Source organism: Suricata suricatta, chromosome 1 (assembly GCF_006229205.1).
Source record: "Suricata suricatta isolate VVHF042 chromosome 1, meerkat_22Aug2017_6uvM2_HiC, whole genome shotgun sequence".
NCBI lineage: Eukaryota > Metazoa > Chordata > Mammalia > Carnivora > Herpestidae > Suricata > Suricata suricatta.
In genome coordinates, this window is record NC_043700.1 from 143,870,238 (window position 1) to 143,893,750 (window position 23,513).

The window sequence follows — 23,513 nt, forward strand, 5'->3', positions numbered from 1 at the left end:
TGGGAACATCTGTAGTGCCCAGCCAAATTACGTCAGATCCTAAAATCTTACTCTTCTTCTGGAGACTGGCAGGTGGCTGAACATTGGACAGGAGTCAGGATGTCAGATGAGTTACCTATCTCTCTCCTCAGCCTGGGACACAGCCTGCCACCAATGAGTGACTCATAAAAGTTATAGCAAACCAGACTCCGTTGTCTGGAGGGATTAACTCCGTTGTGAAATTCATGCTCCAGGGTTTCCTGTAGGATCATACATATGTATAGACTCTGAGACACATTTTGTATTGGTCTTTTTTCCTTGAGCATATTCTCTCAATAATCCATGTGCAACAAAGTTACTTTTTAGATTTGTCTCTAGGGAACCCAGTCTGAAACACTCTTAATCAATTATTATAGCAAATAAGGAGCCTGGGTGGCTCAGTTGGTAGAGCATCTGCCTTTGGCTCAGGTCATGATCTCACAGTTCGTGGGTTCGAGCCCCACATCAGGCTCTGTGCTGACCACTAGCTCAGAGCCTGGAGGCTGCTTCAGATTCTATATCTCCGTCTCTCTCTCACCTTCCCCTGCTCTCACTGTCTCTCAAAAGTAAATTAAAAGAAGATTAGAAAGTATTTAAATTATTATAGCAAATAGAATAGAATTTTCTCAATGTGTCTGGTTCTGATTGAATATAGTGGCTCTTTTTTAAGAATAATAGTGAATCTTACAATAGTGAATGTGAGTTTACATTCAAAAGTGGTTACTAACCCAGCAATATTGTGCATTTACTTTATGTTTTAAATAATTAAAAAATATTCTTAATGTTTATTTATTTTTGAGAGAAAGAGAGAGAGTGTGTGTGAATTGGGGTAAAGAGGCAGAGAGAGAGGGATGTACAGAATCCAAAGTGGGCTCCAAGCTCTGAGCTGTCCACACAGAGCCTGACATGGGGCTCTAACTCCCAAACCATGGGATTATGACCTGAGCCAAAACTGATGCTTAGCAGACTGAGCCACCCAGGTACCTCCACCTCGTGTTTTGACATTACTTTCATCTTTCTATTGAGCAAATAATAAGAGCAGCTGGGCCTATTTCCTGTTTGCTTCTAATGATATTATTATGGAAAACAAAAACTAAAAAGTAAAATATTTTTAGAAGCAGTCTGGCACACTTTCTTTATTCTTATAAGTATTAAAATAATATCCTTTCAAACTTATAACAGTATCAGAAATAGATTTTGTTCTATTAAGAATCCTTCCCTCTTATTAGTCACAAATATTCCACTTCAAAGCTGGAAGTCTGCAAACCATAATATAGAGAATCTTATGAATATAAAAGAATTACATCAATGGCATCCTTGACAGTTCTTCATACTTTTTCCATTTAAAATTTCCAGTAATATGAAATGGATCTCAGTACTCTTTTATTAAAAGTTTTATGGCTAATAATATACATTTAGCATCAGACTGGAATTGAGTTCTCTGATTCTGTACTTTTTAACATATGAGACTGACCAGGTTAATTAAGTGTGCCTTCCTTAGGCGGGAAATAACAGTACTTGTGTTAGGCTGAAAAGTGAGCCCCTAAAATATCTATGTCCAAATCTTCAGAAGGGATAAATATTACCTTACTTGGCAAAAGGGAGTTTGTAGATGTGATTAAATTACTAAGTAAGATAAAATAAGTCAGGATCTTGTGATGGGGAGATTATCCTGCCTTACCATGCAGCCCTAATATAATCACAAGTGCTCTTACACAAGGAGGGCAAAGTGAGATTTGACTACTAAAGACGAGAAGTCAGTATAATGGCAGAAGAAAAGAATGGAGTTATGTGTTTTGAAGGAGGAGGGGCCACAAGGCAAGGAATGCAGGCAGCCGTGAGAAACTAAAAAAAAGAAAAAAGAAAAAAAGTAGTAAATTGATTCAGAATGTCTGACATCTAGAGCTGTAAGAGAATAAAGTTGGTTGTTTTCAGTCAGTGAGGTGGTGGTAATTTGTTACAATGGCAACAGGAAACTACTAGCGTGCTCACCTATTTTTAAGTTAAACTTAAATAATGTAATGTACATGTAGCCCATTCATTCTGCATGACAGAATTTTGGACACTTGCTGCTTCTCAACACTGAGCCCATTAGAACAGGTCCTGCCACAGCTGAGGCTACAAAGCATTTGCATGAAGAAATAATAAGTCAGAGGTGAAATAAAATGCTCGGCTACGAGTATTTTCAAAAATCAGAGAAATGTATTTGAAGTTCATGTTTATACATAAATCTATGCATGACACCATAAGGAAGGGTACTATAAAGATTACATTAAACAGTGCTTGTTATTCTGGACCTCATGTACGTTCTTTAAGTTGATCAATCACGTCTTGGTTAAAGCATGTCTCCACTCAGTCGGAGCCAAAGGATTACATTTACCAAACAAAAATTCATATTATAAATAAATAAATAAAGTCATATAGAAAATTTCAAAGATCTGAATGTTATTAGTGTTGACTGTTAACCTGGATAAAAGTCAAAATATATTTTTGTCTTTACTTTGTACTGCCTGCCTGACTAAACACAAGAAAAAAGAATAACAAAAGATAATTATACAAAGATAGTGTTTTTTAGTATAGGCAAAACTAGCAAAGTGTCAAATCTGCCCCCATTTACATTGTCCAGGATACACTTATATCGTTTCCCTGAAGAATGAACCAAACCAAGTGAACCCGCTCATAGTTCTTTGTCTATTTAACAATATCTTACCTATAGATTCAGTGGATACTAAGATATGATGACATCACTAAGAGTTTAGATTCTTATAATTTGTAGTAACTGTTTAGTTACCCACACTGTCACAATGGAAGTTGAAGTTCCCAGTTACAGAATATTCTAAGTACCAAAGATAGAAAGGGACAAAAGAAGAAACAAGTCAATATTTGTTACCTAAAATAAATCTAATATTTAATCTGTAATATATATGAGCTTTTAAATCTCTTTAAAAAATCACACATTAAAACTAAGAAATGTTATTGCTTTCGATTTTAAATACACACGAGCATGTAAATTCTTCAGAGACAATGAATTAGGAAATGTCATCATAAGCAAGCTACATATGAGCATTCCAATCTTACTTAACAACAAACTAGGGTAATTTGCATTTGCTGTCAGTCTAGCTCAGTGTGTGGCTGGGCCTCTCTCAGCAGCAGCAGTCATGTGAGGAGGACCATGTAGACTCAACATTTACTTTGGCACAGGTTTGGTTCCACACTCAGGTTTTCCTCCAGATGGACTATCTCCATGCACACATAGGTTTGCCTCTTAATTCAACTACTGAAATTATAGAGAATCTCTCCAAGAACGCTTGGGCAATAAGAGACCCAGCAGGAGCAGAAGTGGGTATCAGCAAGACTTTTTCTGTTCTTATTTGCTTCGGATGCCTGGATACTTCGCAAAGAACCTGCCTTTTTTATAGTCGACTTCTAACAGATGCAGCTTCAGAGTAAATTATCTCGGCCATGGCCATTGTATCAGCACTGGTCCTCTGGTTTGTTAAGAATTTTTGATGAGCTATCAAGAATATACATGGATCATTAGGAAGCATCAAATACCCAACTGAGTTCCCTGAAGTACAGTATTTCAACTGATTAAAGTGAATGTCTTGAGGCTCGTGGGTGACTGGCTCAGTCATTTAGGTGTCCGAGTTCAGCCCAGGTAATGGTCTGTGGGTTCAAGCCTCACGACAGGCTCTGTGCTAACAGCTCAGAGCTTGGAGCCTGCTTTGAATTCTGTGTCTCCCTCTCTCTCTGCCCCTCTCCCACCCCACTCACTCTGTCTCTCTCTCCCTCTCAGAAATAAACATAAATTTTTTAAATAAAATAAAGTGAATGTCTTTATTTTATACTTTTGGAAGAAATCTTTAGGGAGAGAATGAATATACTGATTTGGGGAGCTAGACTGGGCCCTCAGTGTGTCAAGCCCTGTAAGAAACATGAAGGACTTTAATATGTTAAGATCACTATCTAGAAGGATAAGATAAACAAATGATAATGAAAGTAATACTATAAAACAATTCATGGTTAGATAATAATCAATTGCTACAGAAAATATTGCTCTGAGTTTAGGGATACGAGAGACAGGTTTGGATTGGGATCTGTGGTAGGCAGAATGGTGGCCACTGAAAATTATTGAACTTCTAATTCTAAACCTGTAAGTATGTTATGTTACCTGACATGGGAGAATAAAACTTGCTAATCAGATTATTGTGAATTAAAAACACTATCCTGGATTTTCCAAGTGGATAGAATGTAATCACAGTATTATTTAAGATGAACTTGTGAACTCAAGAGTCATGAAGACATTTGGAGACTCTACACTGCTAACTTTGAAGATGGAGAGAGGGCCACAAAAGAAAATGCAGCCAGTCTCTTCCCAGGAGCTGGAGAAGGCAAGATATTGAATTCTCCCCCAGACCTTCCACAGGGAACACAGACATGTGTACATATTTTTTCTTTCTTTCTTTTTTGATCCATTAATACTGATTTCAAATTTCTCATCTTCAGAACAGTAAGATGTTAAATTTGTGTTGTCACTATATTTGTGGCAATTTGTTATAATAGCAATGAGTAGCCCAGACTAGCAGAGTAGTTTTCTAGCACAGAATCCCAGAATAAGTGAACAGTGAAGGAGTATCAGTGTATATTTGGTTATAATAAGAATTTTAGGTGATTACATATTTTGTGTAGGGATGTCCTGAGAAATGAAGTATGAAAATGTAGGTTGGATCCCTTGAAAGTAAAGATAAGAAACTTAGATATCTCTCAGGTGGTATGGGAAAGTAGAAGGGTCATATCTCACTTATACTAACCCTTATGGATATTTTTTTTTGGAGACCGTTTGCTTTCCTATCTTTTTTCTGGTGTGTGTGTGTGTCATCCCTGTAATCTCACCTGTACTCCTTTGCTCCAACATTTTAATTTGAGTCAAGTTTTTATTTCTTCCCTGGAAAATCTTTAGTTTTTACCACTTACAGGATGCAGAAAAAGAAGTAGAATATAAAAAAACAAACAAAAAGAAACCACCACAACACAAACCCTCTATATGCATTATATGTATGGGACAATAACCAATGCATTGGAATCATACACATATAACTATTATTCTTGCAGGTGGGTTGTTTTTTAAATGCCTACTTGTTCTTCTACATCCCCCAGATTTTTTTTTGTAGGAAAATAAGGGATCATGTGGATGATAATGGAGGATCTTTGAGTATATTACAAGCTAAAAACAAGTATTTCACTAAGTTACGCATAGATTCCCTAGTATTTGTATAGACAATACAAATATTCATTTGTAGCAATTCAGAAGATCTATGAACAGTCTGTGTACCAATCGTAAGATACAAAGTCTTTCTAGGTTTACTCATTTAATCCTCAAGGCAACCTGGAAAGTTGTATGTTGTTATGATATCAGTGGATGGGGAAAGTTTCATGCTGTTACCAAGGACATGAACAGGATTCCAATCTTGCTATCCTGCCTCTAATCCTTTCCTCTCTAAACTGTTCTCTAATCTCTGCAGTGTGATCCTATAAACTATTTATTTCTTGGAGATTAGAAATAAAGATATGACATAAGTCCTCAATACACTGCTTATAGGATAAAGTTTGAGGCTAAGAATTATCAATAAACAAATTTTGAAGAGGCAAATGTTTTAGCTTTGGCCACTTACCTGCTCATTCTTGTTTTGTATTTCTATTTGCCTCAGTTTGCCTTTGCCACTTTGGATCTCCACCCCCAAGACTTGTGTGTGTGTGTGTGTGTGTGTGTGTGTGTGTGTGTGTGAGTATGTACACTCCTGGAGCAGAAAGAGGACTTTTCCAAGTGGGATAAGTAATAAGCCTATGGATGGATTTTATATTGTTCTTGCTTTAGAATACATTTATTTTTACTGGAAAAATTGATGAAGTACTAAGATTTTGTAAAGGTTTGGAATAACAGCAGTATATTTTGGGAGAGATTAATTTTTATTCAAATATTTGATATAAAATGTTAATTTACATGGAAACTTTTACCTTTTGCATATTGAAAAATATCATGGAATATAATACATTTTAATTATCTACTTAAATGATAAAACATGAAAGTTTTAAAAAATTGCCCCTCACAATGGGTGATTTCACTCTATATCTCCAACCATCCAGGGATAAAATTTACTATTCCAGATCATAGGTTTTCCTCTATGGAAAAGTTGGCCAGTCTTTTTGTACCTTAAACTTCATAATGATTTTTTATTATATTATTATTCAATACAGTATTATTATTTTTATACTCTCATTTAATACTCATAATTACATGAGAAAACACATTTAGCATTATGAATACTAAAGAATAAAAAAACCAAATATATCTATTATCATAGCCATTATCGGGATATTCTTTGAGATGCATATTAATACCCTCATGTTACATTATAACTGTAGAGAAAAGAGATGGAATGATTGCATGGAACTGAACTCAATGCAAACACCTACTGTATTTTCTTCTTTTTATCTTTATGTATTTTTAAGTGTTTATTTTTTAGAGAGAATGAGCAGGGGAGGGGAGAAACAGAAGGTGAGAGAGAATCCCAAGCAGGCTCCACTCTGTCACCATGGAGCCCAGTAAGGAGCTGGAATTCCCAAACTGTGAGATCATGACTTGTGCCAAAATCAAGAGTCCGAGGCTTAACTGACTGAGCCACCCAGGTACCCCTCTTCTTTTTCAAATTTGTACTCCTTATGTATAAAATGTGTGTTCCATAGATGTTATTAAGTAACAATTTTTGGATAAATCATGATTTTATATAATATGCACATGATTCAGTAAGCTGGAACAGGGAATATTTCTAGTTAAAATAAATTTTGAACCTATCTGTCTATCTCTTATGGAGTACAGTGAGGCCTCTTTTACCTTGATAAGTTTAGTTCAGTTTAAATCATTTAAAATAATATGCTCTCTTTTTTAACAGAAGTTCATGAATCAACTATATGGTGTCCATATTTGGGACTGAATGAACAATCTTCTAATTCTATAAGACTGTAATAAAAATTTTATGTTCATATGCTTTTTTTCTGTGAAGAGTCTATATAGTTTTCATAAGGCTGTCAGAGAATTTATCGACCTAAAAATACATATTAAGTAATCTTTCACTTTGTTGGGACAATTGATCCTGTAACCACTTTATAGGGAATTGAGATTTCTGGATATTAGAGTTGGAGGAAAAAAGAAAGGAAGAATGGAAGGAAGCTATGAAGGAAGGAAGGGAGTGAGAAAGGAAGGAAGGAAGGAAGGAAAGAAAGAAGGACTTAACTTATATTGACACTATAGTACAGTGAGAAAAATAATTTCCAAAATAATGTAACTACTTACTCCATTATGAAATCACTTACTGACGTAGCATTTTTAAGCCTTCTTAAAAAAATTCCCTTCAGTGAAAAGTATGTAAAACTCTAACTCCAACAGCATCTCTAATATGTTTTAAGCATGAAGATGTTGCAACTTAGAGTTAATAATTTTTTGATTTATGTATTTAATATAGTTATAGCTTAGCATGCAGTGTTCTGTTGAGATAACCTGACCTAATTTAGGTGAGATATATGAGAGAACATTCTATTCTGAGTCAAGCACCAAAGACTAATTTCATGGAGTAGGAAGCACAGAGGAGTTTAAATAATCAGGACTTGAAAATGAAGACATAATAGGAAAAATCACATCATCAATATGCATATATTGTGCATCCACAAAAAGTTAAAATGATATTCCACTACAAAAGGGAAACTGAAGAGATGGCTATGTTTGAGAAACAATAAAATTTTTATTTACTAGAATAACAAAAGCATTATTGTATAAATGCTACTATGAAAAGGAGTAAGCGATTATGGTTTCTGTCTTTATTTTAATCTTCTTTCTTTTCTTCCTATATAAAATTTTTGCAATTTTGCTCCTAATAATCATATTCTGGAAGCCTTGAATTTCACACTTGTTACTAGTTTGGGGAGTAAAGTAGGCCATAAATCACTGCTATGCAAAACAATTTTTCTTAATTTAATTTTCTTCTTCTTAGACCCACTCAGTAATTAGATTAGTGGACTGTTGTGCCCTGGAATAAGTATATGACTATACTGCTTAGCCTAAATTGTTTTGACAACAAATTTGTAGAACTAGGACACAGTTAAATTGGGTTTATTTGAACACCAGACGCTTGAATCTTGGAATATCAACTACCCTCCAGTCATTTCCTAAGCCATTTGTGCATGATCACAGGAAATTCATCATTTCCCCCAAAAGAGGTGGCTTAAGCTGTGTGTCAGACCTTCTGTGCCTTATTCATGTAGCCACATGTGTCTCTGAGATATGGATGCTCTCTTCTGGTTACTCTTGGAAGTACCACTCAGAACCTGCAACACAACACTTGGTAGTCAAAGGCCTTAGAACAGCATGTAGCCATTGATCTCTAAGGGTCTCACTGAAATTACAGAGCTAAAATACAATTCTGTGTCTTCGTAAACTATGAACTTGAAAATAGCTATTGAATAGCGTTTCTATTTATGATCCCATTGGGAATACCATGAGCTTAATTGTGTACATTTTCAACAGATGTCTGCATTAACATGTGGAGGTTTCCAATACAAGTTCTATAAAGGAAACTTACACAAATATTAATTTTCTAACTTGGATAAGGGGGGAATTTAAGCAATTTAGGCTTATTACTTTAAAAACAAATTATCTGACATGTACCATAATAAATAATAAATATAAATAATAATATAATAAAATCTTAGTAGTATCAACTTTGGCATATCTTAATCTGTGATAATTTAATCATGTGATAGCCTACCCAAGTATTAAATTTAGCACCATAAATGAAATAAATGAAATGAAATAAAGCTATGATATGTAGCAACGTATAGGTATAAAAAATGGACAGAAATATTTAATCCCTTTAAAGAAAGACAGTGATAATAAAATTATCACTTCCATACTACTTATATAAATAATTATATATTTCATACCAATTATAGATTATACCTATCTTATTGGTAAGGAAATTTTCATGGACTGAAAGATTCTGTTGTTACTTAAACTAGTTAAGCCACTTGAAACTAACTACAAAACTATACCACTAACTATATAACTATAAAACTAACTATACAAACTATACATAGCCACTTAAAATAAACTACTGTTTGAAAACAACCCCACAATTATGGCAGACAGTTTCCTAAAGGAGTTCTTTTTAATGAATAGAATACTTATGCATTTAGAAAATTTAAGGTCACATTTAAATCACCATCTATGATTATTGGGTCTAATGGATTTTGGTGTCATTTCTTAATAATATCTTTATAGAAGTTTTAGTTAAGTATAGTTTCATAATATCACAATTTGTTAAGAAAATATAGTTTAGAGAAAAGAATTAACTACATATACTTTATTATATAATAATTACCCTACTTAATACTTAATATGTAATATATTATATTATATTTTAAAATGAGTTCAGAGAATACATATTTACAACTATTGTATGCTTATATGACTACTATCAATATTTAATAAGAATATTATATAAATTTTCAATTGGAAGTCATCAGGGAAATGGGTCAGGTTTACTTTTTCTGACATATTTTATACTATTTCATATTTCATGATGAAAAAATATATATATTCAAAGTTTATTTATTTATTTTGGGAGAGAGAGTGAAGGAGAGGCAGAGAGGAAGAGAGATAATACAAAACAGGCTCGACACTGTTAGTGCGGAGACTGATTTAGGCTCCATCTAATGAACCATGAGATCATGACCTGAGCAGAAATCAAGAGTCATATGCTTAACTGATTGAGTCACACAGGTGTCCTCATGGTGAAATATATCAATAAATATGATTGCATTCTGATGTCCAGGCTGCTACACAGAATTTGATCTCTCTAAAAACTAATAAATATAAAATTTTATTTTATGTGTGTGGTGATTATTAGCCGTATAACAATCTATTCTATTATCTTCTTCCTCATTCTCCTATCATTCAAAAATATTACTATGTTGTTTTAAATTTTCTGCTACAATCTATACCACCATTTTTAAGTGTGCATTTGGCAATAGCAACCCTTGTTAGAGGTCTTTATATTTTATTTTATATTTTTAGCATAGTGACCTGAATACAGCACAATGAACCTTCTTGAAAAAGCTTCACTATTTTCTATTGTTTTCATAAGTAAAATATGGTTACTGTACTATAATTCTTGAAAAATTATGCTATGTTCTTAGGCAAATTACACATTGCAAAAGCAAGATAAAACCAACCAAACCAAACAACAACAAAACAAAACACAACAAAAAACATGCATTTATTTGATTTTTAACTTTTCCAGAATAAATGTTTTCTAAATATATGCTATGGAATCAGGAAATATCATCGCCATACATACTCACTAAAGAGAATATAAAGAATGGGAAACAAGAAAATTATAAAGTTAAATTTTAAAAAGAAACACTAACACAAAATTGAGGTTTGCTGAATAATTATAATTGAATTCATTATGTAGAACATGTATCAGGCAGAAATCAACTAAGTTTTCTGACTTAATACATTTGTTTAATGAAAATAGGGAGAATAAATTGGGGGAAAAAGTTCAAGAATTGTTTTTCACCTCATTATGAATGCCCATCAATACAGGCTAAAAATATTTATCTTCAACGCAGGTGGCAAAACTAATCTCCCATAGTTTGATGGAATTTTTATCTCATTGCTTTTATTAATTGGCAATGAAACATTGAAAATGTAGAGTTGAACACTAGTACAAGGCTATCCTTTGATGAAGTTTTTGTCCTATTTCTCTGACACTCTTTTTATGAACCAAAGGTTCTCCTGAAAAAATAGTCACAATAGCCCTGCCATTATGTTATGTTTTTGCCTCTTATTAATAGCACCAACTTTCTAATTCAAAATATATAAATACCTTTTGTTGCTCTCCATTATTCAAAGTACTAATTTCAGGGACCACTTGGTGGCTCAGTCGGTTGAGCATCCAACTTTGGCTCAGGTCATGATCTCCCGGTCCTTAGGTTTGAGTTCTATGTGAGGCTCTGTACTGACAGCTCAGAGACTGGTGCCAGCTTTGGATTCTGTGTAATCCTCTCTCTCTCTGACCCTCTGCTGCTCTCTCTCTCTCTCAAAAATAAATAAACTTTTTTTTCAAAAATTTTTAATGTTTATTTATTTTTGAGAAAGAGAGAGACAGCATGAGCAGGGGAGAGTCAGAGAAAGAGGGAGGCACAGAATCAGAAGCAGGTACCAGATTCTGTGCTGGCACCACAGAGCCCAAGTGGAACTAGAACTCATGAACTCAGATCATGACCTGAGCCAAAGTTGGACACTTAACCGACGGAGCCAGTGAGGTGCTCCTCCATCTTTTTTATTATAAGATAAAGACATTGCTTTAAACTAACAGAATTTAAAATATTGTATGTTATGTTATGTTATTTTTTTTGAGAGAGAGTGTGAGAGGGTGCACACACACGTGTGTGCATTCAAGTGAACAGGGAAAGAGAGAGCATCTTAAGTAGGCTCCATACCCAGTGTGGACCGTGACATAGGGTTCAGTATCATGACCTTAAGATCATGACCTGAGCCGAAATCAAGGGTCAGATGTTTAATTGACTGAGCCACCCAAGATGCCCCATTCATGATTTTTCAATAGACAAGTGTTTAACTCTCACTCAGGTATCCAGAAGCATATGACTCAGTGTTTTCCTTTATTCCTTTGGTTAATCATGCATTTGTTCAGTCAAAAAAAATAGTTACTAAGCATCATCTGTGGACCACACAAGGTTTCAGGTGCTAGGGTGTGGAACTGCAAGCATGATAAATATAACTCCTGCTTTTATGGAGATTAAATCTCAGGCAAGAAGAGAAACAATTTCAAAACCATAAGTGCTCTGATAGGAGACATATGAGCTAGATAGCATGGATGAACACAGTAGTACCTACTCGAGACTAGAAGAAAAAGGAAATTGTCCTAGAAGAAATGGTCATTAAGTTGTTATCTAGGTGAAGCAGAGAAATGGGAAAATATTCCAAGTAAAACTATCAGCATATAAAAACTCCTGGAGGCTAAGAAGAATTTGTTAGATTCAAAAACTAAAAGAGAAGTATTGCTGGAATTTAACGTGAAGAAGTGAAGTAACAAGAGGTGAGTCTGGAGGCATAGACACGTGACAAAACCAGTCATACAAGTGATAGTCAAGAGTTTGAAGATTATTCCTAAGAAAATTTGAAAACATTGAAGTATAAACAGGGGTGGCATGGCTCACATTTCATTTTAGAGGCGTGTCTTACTCTAATTGGTGGATATTTTACTGAACAGGTGAAACTGGAGTGAGGCAAGACAAGAAGAGAGATGGCACAAAGTCCAGGCAAGAAATTGTGGTGGCCTGGATCAAAGATCATGGCAAAATAGCTGGTTCCTTGTGGGGTCAGTTAGCTGCGCACTTCACGGAGTTACCAATTGTGAGAGAAGCAGGTCTGCGAAGCCGAGTGGGGATAGAAGAGCACAAGTTAGTTCAGTTTTTTATGCGTTGAGTGTTTGATGTGTCCAATAAATATACCATATTGGCAGTCTGAAATACAAAATACACCCATTCTCTGTGTATGTTTACTTCTATCTGTCTCTAGCTCTAACTCCATATCTTTATCTATTTATAGGTCTTATTTTTGTAACCTATGCATCTGGTTAAGAAGCATCACCATATAGATGATGAATTAAGTTTCAGGAGTTGCTACAACTGGCAGAGTGTGGGTATGAAGAAGCCTTAATAGTGTTAAAATATAGTGCTAGAGAGACAAGAGAAAAACCAAAAAAGTTGAGGTGGAGGAATTTAAATGCGTGTTAAATGGAATAGTGAAAAGCCAAGAAAAACTCCTAGAAACATTCATATACATATAATCATATATATTAGCCTATCACCCAAAAAATTACATTTTATTTGACAATATTGCTTTTTAAAGTAACAAGTATAAAGTGTGTCCATACAATTGAGTATTTGGTGAAATTTTAAATTTTTTTTATGTTTTATTTATTTTTGATACAGAGAGAGACAGAGTATGAGAGGAGGAGGGTCAGAGAGAGAGGGAGACACAGAACCGGAAGCAGGCTCCAGGCTCTGAGCTAGCTGTCAGCACAGAGCCTGATGCGGGGCTCGAACCCATGAACGTGAGATCTGACCTGAGCCGAAGCCAGAGGCTTAACCGACTGAGCCACCCAGGCGCCCCTGAAATTTTAAAAAATGCATACATTTAATGTTCATGGGTAATGCCAGTTTACTAAAATTCTTGTCCTTACAGAGACTGGATCGTGATAACTGAGCACCAAATTCACTATATGTTGGAGCAAAATCTGGGATGACATAATTTCTCTCTTTTAGCAATCACAGAATCTCTTCCTATTAGAATCAGAGTGTATTAAATTTCAGAATCATTCTGTCAATCATTTGCCTCAAATATGTAATGTTAGACTTTGAAAATAAGCTGACTTAAAATATAGGACAGCAATCTAGGGATGTTTCTAAACAACAGTAGCATGTTTTATTGGTTATTTTCACTTCATTATAACTAGTGAATGCAATGAAACAAAAATACAGTATAAGGAAATATAATAAAGTTGCCTAGATTTTTTTCTTTATAATCGACATCTTGATTTGAGCATAGAGTTATGCTTTAATTCTATTAAGAACAATATCATACCAACCAGGAAAAGAGATCTAATAGCAAGCATCTGAAAGTTGCTTTCCTTACATTGTCTGTCAGTCAAAATCCTAATTAATGTACTCAGTACTTTTATTCACAAAGCAGATCCCTGGGTCTAGCTAAGAAATTCAATATCATCCCTGCTTTGTCATCCCCACTCAAATCCATACTCATTATCACCTCATCCTCCGCCATTCTACTGTTAGTCCTATGAATTCTAGAGATTTCTTATTTTTGAAATTTTTAGTGAACTCCATATTTTCTGGTCTGTTGCCAAAGAAGTAAGCTAGATAGGAGGAGGCTGGGAAAAGGACATGATTGTTGATGTAGCAGTTGCTATGCAATATCCAAAAAATACACTTAATCTTCACACTAAACTGGCATTTTTGAAATCATTGTGGAGATTGACCAACAGATGCTTTGCCACTGCCAGTATTTACAACTCTGACTGACAGTGTCAAGGTCAAAAGGTAATTTAACCACACCTAATGGTAATAAAATTAGAAGGACAGAGGTTAGTATAAAATCTCACCTCTTTATATTGATTTATCCTAAAAGTGAAAGATTTCACTTTTTTAAAGTATTATAAGTTACAATATTTCTGGAAATAAACATTAAAGTTTAAAAAAAAACGCTTTTTTGCCCCAGAGAATGTTAGAAATTTAAAAAATAAACAGTAGTGAAGTATCATCCAATTCCATTCTATACTACTTTACACCAAAGAAATCACTGTCTGAAATTCTTGGTTTCTTATTCCCAGACATTTTGTAGAGCTGCATGATAAATGTATGAATCTATAAACTATGTAAAGTTTTAATTTTCATCTTTTGATGAAACTTATCATCAGTGATTTATATTATATATATATGTATATATATTCTGTGTATATATATATGTATATATATGTAATCTGTAAATTCCTAGTTTCTTTTAAATTTTTTAACATTTATTTATTTTTGAGAGAGAGAGAAACACAGAGTGTGAGTGGGGGAACGCCAGAGAGAGAGAGGGAGACAGAAGCAGACTGTAAAGCTCTGAGCTGTCAGCACAGAACCTGAGGCGGGACTCGAAACCACAAACTGTGAGATCATGACCTGAGTTGAGGTTGGACGCTTGACCGACTGAGCCACCCAGGTGCCCTGTAAATTCCTGGTTTTGGGAGTATGAGTTTTAGAACCTGACAATTATAAAATTATAAATGTATAAAACTGACCCAAAAATTAATTCTGTGGAGTCCAAACACATAGTTTAAAGTGACTCATTAATTTTTCACCCACTGAATACTCTTACAATCTACTGGATTTTCATATCCATGAAAGTTTGGGCTTCAGCCCACATATGAGGCCTGATGGGGGCCTTGACTTCCTAAAAATTACTTATCATCTGAAATTCCGGTCAGTCACACTGCAAGCTTCCTTACATTTGGTCTATGCCGATGGGAGAGGTGTTCTTTGTTTTGACTCCTGAGTTAGGGGAGCACGTGGCTTGATTTTTGATGGTGCACCTCAAGTGGGCTCAATAGAAAGTTTTACCTTTTTCAGTGGGAATCAGAAATCTAGATTCCCTCCTCCTATATCCTAAAATTTTCAATAACGAAAACAAAATCACTGTTGTCCTTTGTCTTAGAATTTTGGTTTAAAGTGACCCTATAACTTAGTACTTGAGGCTACCTATTCCTTTTGAATTAAGTTTTTATTTTCATTGTTATAATTTATCTAGCCTTTTTATTTGTTATAATGGATAAAGTCACTATGTGTATCACCTGTGTTTGTCATGTCACTAAAACTTCTCCAAATATAGCTTTCCAAAACTTAATGCATTTATAGAGTTGGCAGTTGAGAATTTGGCTAATGAGAACATATGGTACTGTCAACACAACAATAACATTCTATTTAGAATAAAATCACTTATCTATCAAAATTAATCTTTATCCTTTTAAGCAGAATGTGCACAGCATGCTCTAAAACACAATGCAAAATGTGTCTCTTGGGTTTGTAAAACGTGGCAGGATGGTCAGCAAGGGGAACAACTATTGGTAAAGCAGAGTTACTCATAAAAAGTGCACATTTTATAAATCTGTTTTCCTGTGATTAGGCAGATAAGAATAAATCAGAGCAAATAACATATTATAGCGTGGAGGGAGAAATGAGACTTTTTAATCAGTTATTCTTGGTTTCTATTCCTTATTTTTTTCCTTCCGAAGCAAAATTAAGATGTCAAACATCATTTCAGAAAAAAAAAAAAAAGCCCACACTGTATGCCATGTATCCTAATAGGTTTATTGTTGGTCTTATGATGTATTTATTAAAGTACAATTTTTGGCAGATCATTTGGAGAACAAGAGTATTGGGGAAGTGGGTAAATTTGAAAGATTGCTGCATTGTTCTGCAGCAATTTTCTGAAACTGTTTTGACAGGAATATCATTTTAAGAGTTTTATTTTCTTGCCAGTAATTGCTACTAGCAAGTAGAGGTATGGCAGAAATAGAAGAAAACTAAATATAGGAGTAACATGATCATTTGGCTTTTAGAGCTCTATCTGGATGTGTTGAGGATGAGGAAAAAAACTACAAATGATTTTTTTGTCTATACAAGTACTTAGGTGCTTCATATTTATATCTCATTTGTTTGGAGAGTAAAGCTCATACGTGTTCATTTTGATTTGCAGATTTTTTAGACTCAATTAAGAATATACACCATACAGTTCATTTAAGATAATTTGAATCCTCAGAAGTTCCAGATAAAGAGGGTGGCATTTAGAATTTTAACATTTAAAGACATCATTCATTCAAAGTAAAGTTAGGTTGGGTCTAGAAGACATCGTTTCAACATAGAAGTGTTTAACTTAACAATGCTAATCATACTGAGAAACAAATATTAGAGAATATCTTTGGCATTGAGAATTGTTGGAATGTCATAAAGTTGAATGCTAGAATTTTATTTTTGGTTGAGGAATTATAATAAGTTTTAAAATCAAATCAGTCATTTTGTCCCTTAAAACTAGTTGTATGCCAAAAAAAACCTATTTATAAATGGTGAAAATAAATATTGTAATTCTCAAATTTGAATTCTATAATGATATTTTGTCTTTATTGTCAAATAATATATGCATAATAAATCACTCAAATTAATTGGAAAGATGGTGATATTGGGGAAAATGTATATAAAACTCCAAGATGTAGACTTATACAGTAGGAGTGTGTGTGTGTGTGTGTGTGTGTGCGTATGTGTGTGTGTGTGTGCATGCATGCAAGTGTGTGTGATAGAATAAATTGTTAGAATACTACAGTGACTTGCTATTCATTATTGATTTTCAGGATCACAGAAGAGCAGAATCAGTAAAAACCCCGAAAATCACATGAACTAATTTGTAGTTCTGAAGCTTGTTGGTGGCGAAGCAGTCTTTATTAAATTTGTAGTTTGGGATGTTTGCCATCTCAAACTTGCAAGGACAATGTCTTATTATCACAATAGTCAAAAACGTGTTTTATTTTGTTATTCTGTGTCTAACTAAAATCTCTCTTCCTTTAAGTTGATTTACTTTGATTTGTTCTTTAAGATAGGGAGAATTTGTCAGCATTTTATTTTTCTTACACATGCAGACACACATCAGGACAGTTGAGATTGATTTTAGCTACTTCTTCATTCTTTGGCTTTCTCTTTTTCAAAGGCATTTAATTTTATTATTTTTATTTGCTTATTATTTAGTCATCTAATTCAGGTTTCTTAGTTCTCAAGAAAAGTCAAGATCTTACCCTTACAGAAAAATTTAGCTGTCCCTTAAGTTTGATATTTCTCAATGCCATTGAAAATTTCTGACACAGCCTTTGAATAAAAGAATATTATAATGTTTTAGCCAAGAAAAAATGGCTAAAACATTATAATAGCATATTAGGTAGTAATGTTAAATACCATAGTACAGTAGTTATATTTTCACTGATCATACTCACAAAATGGGTTTTTAATACCTTCCACTGATTGTTGTAGTGCTTTGGACATTTTTACTTAATAATATGATTTCCTAGCTCTACTGAACTTTTAATGAACTAGAAATCTCTTGTCCTTTCCCAGGCTTACTGTAGTAGACCAACTTTTTCTCCAGTTTATTATTTGTTGTTTAGAACTGTCTGTATCACATTATCCAACCATTTACCTCTCTATTAAAAGCACTTATTACTCTAATAAATGTTGTACATAAAACTCAATGTTTGTCTAGATTAGGGAAAGTATATCATGGTGTCTGAAAGAGAAAAATTAGATTTAATAATATCAGGGCAATATATTCACCAAGGGCTCAAATAATGATGTATAGTCAAATTATATAAAAATTTATAATCAAAAGTCTCACTTTTAACCTCTTTGTAGGTACTTCTATTACTTTTCATCCCACTGCTATTTCTATATAAACGATTTCCATATATTTTTATATTGCTTCTTTCTACACAAAATTGTAATAGCTAATATTTCCTTATTGGTTATTACATGTCTAATACTCTACTTAATAAATTATCATCTTCAATCTATGAGGTACATACTCCGTTTTTCCCATTTATTAGGGAAGAAACTGAAGTGTAGAATATTTTAGTAATTTGCCTAAAATAAAACTGTTAAGCATGGGAGCTGGGGTTGGAATCCAGGAAACCTGTCTTCCAAACCTGAAATCTTAATCAATACTCTCCACTGATACAATGACAGAGGAATGCTTAGGATGAAGTGTTTAAGTGTTTATCAGTAGATCCATGATCAAAATTTCATCAAACTAATGCTCATTGATAAAAGAATGGACAGTACATTAAAGAAAAAATATTTCTATTTAAATGCTTCTACATATATTCCTGGTGTTTATACAGCACGTATATTAAAGGAATATAATCCCAACTCTGGTATTTATCTCAGCACTGCAACTCTATGACCTAGACAGAGGTAATTAACTTTGTTGAACTTAGGCTACCTGATCTCAACAAAGACAATATTAATTGCATATGCCCATCTCATGGTGTGGTTGCAAGGCTTAAAAGAGATCGCTCATGTATTGTGCTTAGTCTGGACCTGTCTAATTGCTCATTAAAAAATTATTTAGGTTCTCTTTGTATTATCAATAACACATGAAATAATTGCATATTCTTTAGGAAAACCCCAACTAATTATTTTTAGCAAGTCAAACTACATCACTGATGTTAGATCATTGAAGTGGATGACATATCAACAGATTTTTAATTTTTATCATCTTTATTGAGCAAGATGTCATATTACTCACATGGGTAATTTCAAACATATATATATATATGCCCAAGATGGTGCCTTAGTAAAATCTTACTTCATTAGATGGAATTAAGGCTATGTTGTGTTTATTTTCTTTTTTCTGGTCCTTAAGTAAATAATAATGCATATTGTGAGTCACTTGAGACAACTCATTGACTCTCTCTTGAAGCAATTTTGTTCCAACAAAGATTTCCAGAACTGTATTTGACTTTGAGTATTCAACATTAATTCTAGTACGTTTTAGATTGGACACCCTAGTTGGTTCCCACCTTAACTGCATAAAGTATTAGCTTTCAACCTAAAATTTGAGAATTTGAATAAAAAATATATGTGTGTGTGTGTGTGTGTGTGTGTGTGTGTGTGTGTGTGTAGGTATAGTAGGTGTAGAATGGGTTTTTTACATTTATGTGCCTCTTAAGGAGAGAAATTGTATATCTTGCTTTTTAAAAATTCCGGCATATAGCAAATAAAAAACAAAAAAAATGGTTAAATGGGTTGTTTAAAAAATTCAAAAGGACAGAGTATTTTTAAGTATAGTTGGGTACTATAGATAATGAAATTCAATAAATTCTTATCACTTCATATGGTAATCTTTGGAGGCAATTGAAAATGAAATCCTGAGATTATCTGCACAAAGTGACTATCACAAAATGCAATTTTCCTTCTTACAGAGAATGGTAAAAACTCACTTTCTAATTTAAATATATATGAAAATTACGGCATTTGAATCTGTATTCCCTGAGAAAAAAGCAGGTCCTTAGATGGAAGAGCTATGTGTGTATCCAGGCATATCTTATGCCAGAATGTCATGAAAGAGTATGTTAGTTGCAGGGATATTATTTTCTCTTTTCTTAAATTTTAATTTTGAAAATTTAAATTTACACAATTGTAACCACTAACAATGAATACCTAGGATATACATTATTCTACAGAACATGTTTTATGTGTAACCAAAAATATCCCAACATCAATTAATATATAATTCTGGGAAGATGATAGTATCTCAGAACAAAGTCCATTTTTATTGAGTTAGTTTCAATTTCTGCCAAAAAGGCATAAGGAAATCCATTTTTCAAGTTTTGACTATATTTTCCTAAATCAGTCTCTCTCTCTTTCTGTCTTTCTCTTTCATTTTGGTTACCCTCTACAGAGAGTCATACACTATCTCTAACAACTAATTTCACTTAATGTGAAAATGAATGGATAATCGCTAATCACCGGCAATAAATGCTAAGCTACAAAATGGTACTTTATTTAAAAAAGGAGAGAAAAGAAATAAAATCACTGCAGATGTCATCACAATCCTCATTCCTTTCTTACCTTTGCTTCTGAGTGAGCTTTGATGGAATATGGAGCCACAACATGATTAGGTAGTCTTTCTACCATGGGAACATCTATAATATGTAATTTGGAGTAGGATGGTGGGAGAAGGCATAAAACATTTTGATATGTAAGCAAGCTTCACCCATCTGTGAGGAAAAGAGATGATTTATGAGGCCTGTTTTCCAATAATTAAAAACAATAGACAGACCTGCTGTTTCAGAAGACACAATGATGGCCTAACTCGTAGAGCTGTGAGAATGTATTGAGTTAAGGCAAGCAAAGAAATTAGAAAAGTGTTTAGTATATATTAAGAATCTAACATATGTTTATAATAACAGAGATGCTTTATTGCTGTTGTTTTGTTTTTATCTGTTTTGGTCACTTTTTTTCTCTTTTGTCTTTTGCTTTAGTCTGCCACTACTTCCTGCTTAGCAACTAGAAGACTTGGATTGGCCTAGTCTTCAGGCCAAGGACATCACCACCCAACCAAACCACTGGCTACATCATATGAGTTGGTATACAATTGAACCTCTCGCTATTTCTTGTTCCAAGCAAAATAAATAACCAAATGCACTGCTTGAAGTCCTGCACACTGAGAGGATTTCTGTTCACCACTGTCCTTCATGGAAGGAGTGAGATCCCTGGTTATGTGGGCCTTTTCCTCATGGGTCCTCCTGCTATATTCCCCTCCCTCTCGTACTCTGTGTCTGTGGTTTTATTAAAGAGTTTTCTACAATCAGTTAACTCAGAAGAGAGAACAGGCCTAGTTAGAGATTGCTGGGTACAGTATACAGGCACCACGTAAGAGTGGATAAGTGCGGCCCTACAGCAACCTTCTCAGATATCCATCAAGGACTGGTGAGCAGAAATCCTCCCAGTTACCATCTTCCTGGGGCACCTAAGTGGCTCGGTGCATAAGTGCCTGATTTTGGTTCAGGTTAGGCTTGAGTCAGAATATCATGGTTCATAAGGTCCAGTCCCTGCCTTGCGTGTGAAGTCTGCTTTGGGTTCTCTTCTCCCTCTCTCTCTGCCCCTCCCCCACTTTCTCCCTTTCTCTCTCTCTCTCTCTCTCTCTCTGAGCTCTCTCTCTCTGTCTCTCATAAATAAATAAATAAATAAATAAATAAATAAATAAATAAATAAAAATTAAAAAAAATAAATCCTCCCAGTAAACTAATCTGTTTCTTCAGGGCCTCGTTAAGCCTGAGTATGCATATACCACTTCCACTTGATGATGGAGTGTTGTTGCGCATGCCCAATTTTATGGCCTGGTAGGTCAAGAACACTCAGTTTATGGTGAGCAGCTTGGTATGCATGGTAATTTTGTGGCCCACAGCTAAATATTCAGTCACTACTAAGGCCCTCTAGCAAGTGAAAAAATGTTTCTTAAAAAAAAGTATCTATCTTCAGAGGATGGCAGGACATTGCTTCAAAATCCTAAGGGTCTGCACTATGAGTCACATATAAGAGCCTGCATGGGTGAAAAACAGCTTCTCTTTCTGTCATTGACACTTCAAGCACCAGAGAGTCTGCCGAATAATACGGCCAAAGTGGCAAAGCACAGAGACTGGATCTATTACAGAGCCTTCTCTTATTCTAAGTCCTACTGAAAACTAACAGCTATTTGAGTCACTGAGTACCCTGAGTAGGACAACCAAATGAGGAATAGATTGCCTCCAAAATATAAAGATGTCCTCTAGGCACTAGGCTTCTCTTTTGGCTGTAAAAGGGACCAGACAACTTATACTTCACCTTAGAAGGGATATCTAAACATGCCCCATATTACAGAAACCCCGGGAATTTCACTGGGATGGAAGGTCCCTGAATTTTTAAAGATTTACTTCCTATCCTCTAACATGCAAATGTCTTACCAATAAATCTAGAGTAATTGCTACTTCTTGCTTACTAGGTCCAATTGGCATAATGTGATCAATGCAGTATAATGGATCATTGTGATATCTTGTGGAAGGGAAAGGCAATTTAGTTTCCTGTGAACTGAATTATGATATAAGGCTAGAGAGTTGATATACCTCTGAGGTAGGACAGTGAAGGTGTATTGCTAGTCTTGCCAGCTGAAAGCAAAATGCTTCTGGTGGTTTCACTGACAGGCATCAAGATAAAAGCATTTGTCAAATCACTTGCTGTATACCAGGCACCAGAGTATGTGTTAATTTTCTCAAGCAAGGCAACCACATCTGGTACAGCACCTACAATTAGATTCACCACATGGTTATGTTTATGTCATACTCCATTGTCATTCTCCAAGATCTATCTTTTTGCTGCACAGGCCAAACAAAGTTGAGTAGAGATGTGGTAGGAATTACCACTCTGTATCCTTCAAGCCCCTGATAGTGGCATTTTATCTCTGTAAACCTTCTGGGCATGTGGTATTGCTTTTGGTTTACTATTTTCCTAGGTAAAGGCAATTAGTAGCTTCTACTTGAACTTTCCTACCATAATTGCCCTCACTTCACAGATTGGGGAATTTTTGTGGGGATTCTGCCAGTTGCTTTTATATCTATTCCAAATACATATTCTAGAACAGGAAAAATAACAATAGGGTTTGGGGATCCAATGGAACCCCTCTGGTGGATCTGGGCCAAAATTACATTGATCATTTGACTTCGATAAGCCCCTAGTTTGACTGGTAGACCATAGTAACATTTTGGGTCTCCTGGAATTAGTGTCCATTCAGAACAAGTGCCCAGTAATCTCTGGGAAGTATGATTACTTCCTTTTCCTCAATGCATAGGCATCTTGGTAAAAAGATGCATGTCCCTTTGAGGAAGTCTGGGAGAAAATTTGACAGTTTGAAATTTTGGCAGTGCAGTATAGTCCTCCTTAAGTATCCCCTGTCTACTCCTTATTCAAGTGGTTGTGGGTCTCTAAACTATGAACTGACTGAGGGGTTGTGAGTCTCTGTTATACTCTCTTCACTTGACCTAGAACTCTTACGCTTAGATAGAACACATGCAAATTTAGTAGACTACTTATCTATTCCACTTCTAAAGATACCATGATCAACTAGCCAATGCAATAGATCTAGTGAGTCAGGCTCCTCTGATTACTGTTTTCACTCTGTTGCCCATTATGGTAACCATGTTCATCCTACAGATTATGCACCACTATGTGACCCCTGTCACCAAAAGATCCAATTATCCATTGCATTTAAAAATTTCAGTTCA

The 23,513-nt window shown here is 34.6% G+C and overlaps 1 long non-coding RNA gene across 2 annotated transcripts; it reads left to right on the plus strand.

The window, feature by feature from the left end:
* Positions 1–6,670: 6,670 nt before the first annotated feature.
* Positions 6,671–20,906, plus strand: LOC115285252. 2 transcript variants are annotated; one of them, XR_003905470.1, is made up of 4 exons: positions 6,671–6,705; positions 12,366–12,555; positions 20,156–20,375; positions 20,739–20,906. It is a non-coding gene; the product is annotated as an uncharacterized LOC115285252 (long non-coding RNA). The 2 variants fall into 2 exon arrangements; XR_003905485.1 differs by lacking the exon at positions 20,156–20,375.
* Positions 20,907–23,513: the final 2,607 nt, after the last annotated feature.